Consider the following 2,934-nt stretch of genomic DNA (forward strand, 5'->3'; position numbering starts at 1 on the left):
CCTGTGTGGGTTTTGTCTATTCTCTCGATGTGGATATTTGTTTTGTTTTTATTCCAGCTCTTGATGTCATACATTTAGAGTTCAGTGGCTTACTGGCCTGGAGACTGTAGAGATGGAGTCATTTCCTTAAGTTTTAACAGCTTAGTACTTTTCAGTGCGAGATTTTTAAACTGTGTTTCCAAAGTTATGGTGGTGTGGTTTCTTTTAGGTAATATCATTGTTGTAAGTCTCCTGTGAAATAGTACCTACTGTACAGTGGTAGGTGTTTGCTACTAATTCTGGCATTTCCAAACCTGACAGCTTGACTCCACAGTTGTAATAATGACTTTTTTATTATTTTTGTCCAAGTATTTACATATATAGAACCATTAAAGTTGGAAAAGACCACTGAGATCACCTAGTCCAACAGTCAACCCGTCACCACAATGCCCACTGAATCATCTGTGTGTTTCCTGAAAATTTAATGTTGCCTCAAACTGTAACTACTTCTGTAGGTAAGTATATTAATACTGAAGCCTTGCTTGGCCTTTTTTTTTTTTTTTTTTTTTTTTTTCCAAAAGAGAAGGTCAAAGAAAGTCTAATGGCATTGCATCCAAGCTGTGCAACCCATTGGTGCCAAATATACGTCTCTTTACAGTGCTGTGATGGTTCCACTGCCTCTCGAGGGAAGGCTGCCCACTATCGTTTCTTGATTTGTTCTGGTTAATCTTTGCGCACAGCAGTTTGTGAAGTAGAGCTGATTCAGGAAATTCAGGTCAAACTGTTAAAATGAGTCCCATAATGGGAGGCATTGGGAACTTCTGGTAATGGGCACTTGTAGCAGCTCTGTCTGGGTTGTGGAGATGCATAGATAGTAGCTATCAGTCTGTGCTTTGCCAATTCCTGACATTTGTCGTGAAACAGTGTATTTTAATTAAACAGAATGTAGATAGGATTCCATTTATTGTATTGCACAAAAGTCCACTTTATAGTCATCAAGTTTGGCATAAGGTCTCAAGCAGTCCGAGGTGTTAGAGGCTGTTTCTGCTCTGTTTTCTGCCCTTCATCTTAATTCTAAAATGTGACCTGGCAAAGCCTTGAACCACTCTACACCTGAGGTACGTGAACCATTTGTTCCCTATCCAAAAGCTCATGAAGTATCAAAATGCACACCTAAATGATGAGAAGTGTGACCTGTCTTGGTAGTGTTCCTGTTTCTGTGAATTTAAATCCCATGGTTAATAATACACCGGTATGCCTTTGGCTTGCTCAGTTTTGACTTACTAGAAGTGTCTCACTGAGGAAAGGCCTGGTTACAGCTTTGTGTAAGGTGTGTTAGGTGTGGAATATCTTTACACCACATATCCTATGTGAAAGAGAGCACCTTGGCTTCAGTTGGAAGTTGATGATTGTCATCAAAACCTGATTTGATGCTATGGAAGTCCACGTGTAGGAAGCACAAAGTCCTCTTGCAGCCATTACGCATTATTTGTAGATAAGTGAGAGCTGAAACAGCTTCTAAAGCCACTGCACTGAAAAACCAGGGCGATAGATGGAGTCAGCAGGAAGCCTGCTGGGATACAACAAGGGTTCAGCGACTAGAACACAACTGCATATGTGAAAATATGTCACGTTTTAGTGCCTGACTCTTAAATACTATGACCAAAAATACTGTAGATAACTGAATATAGTAGAAAGAAACATTAAATTTGCCCAGGTGGCCAAGAAAGCCAATGGCATCCTGGCTTGTATCAGAAATAGTGTGGCCAGCAGGAATAGGGAAGTAATTGTCCCCCCGTACTCAGCACTGGTGAGGCCGCACCTCGAGTACTGTGTCCAGTTTTGGGCCCCTCACTGTAAGAAAGACATGGAGGCCCTGGAGCGTGTCCAGAGGAGGGCAACAAAGCTGGTGAGGGGTCTGGAGCACAGGCCTTATGAGGAGCGGCTGAAGGAGCTGGGATTGTTCAGTCTAGAGAAGAGGAGGCTCAGGGGAGACCTTATTGCTCTCTGTAACTACCTGAAGGAAGGTTGAAGTGAGCTGGGGGTCAGCCTCTTCTCTCGTGTGACTAGTGATAGGACTAGAGGGAATGGCTTCAAGCTGCGTCAGGGAAGATTCAGGCTGGACATTAGGAAATACTACTTCTCTGAAAGGGTGGTCAGGCACTGGAATGGGCTGCCCAGAGAGGTGGTGGAGTCACCGAGCCTGGTGGTGTTCAAAGAGCGTTTGGATGTTGTGTTGAGGGACATGGTTTAGCGAGAACCATTCGTGATGGGCAAATGAATGGTTGGACTGGGTGATCCTGTGGGTCTTTTCCAACCTTAGTGATTCTATGATTCTATGATTCTAAATATTCTTGATGCATAAAATGCATGCTAAGGGAGAAATAGGTATCCTCGTGCTGGCTGCCCAGGGAGGCGGTGGAGTCACTGTCGTTGGAGGCGTTCAAGAGCTACGTAGGTGTGGCACTGAGGGACGTGGTTAGTGGGAATGGTGGGGGTGGGCTGATGGTTGGACTAGGTAATCTTACAGATCTTTTCCAGCCTTAATGATTCTGTGATTGTAGTTAGGCTGCAGGTCCTCTGATCCAGCATCCTGGGTGGTCCATGCTGCCCAAAGCACGGTCACCTTCCAAATGAGAGGGAACACTGTAAGTGATGGGGACTAAACAACAAGTGCTGTTACAGGAACCTGGATCATATGTCTAAAACACTTTCCTTTTAGATTACAGCACAACCAGGCTTAATAAATGAAACAATTCAGTATATACTTGCAGGTTTTACAAAAGCTGTTCCACAAAGTTGATCAAAAAGCTGAGTCAGTAACAAAATGGTGAGAGATGCATGGGTTGGTAGGGGCGGGCTTCGCTCCGGGGAGCAGTTCTGAGCCCAGCATTAGATAGGATGTTCCCATTCCAGATAAATATCCCATTCCAGAGTATAAAACGCACCAGCTGG

Source organism: Gallus gallus, chromosome 3 (genome assembly GCF_016699485.2).
Source record: "Gallus gallus isolate bGalGal1 chromosome 3, bGalGal1.mat.broiler.GRCg7b, whole genome shotgun sequence".
Taxonomy (NCBI): Eukaryota; Metazoa; Chordata; class Aves; order Galliformes; family Phasianidae; genus Gallus; species Gallus gallus.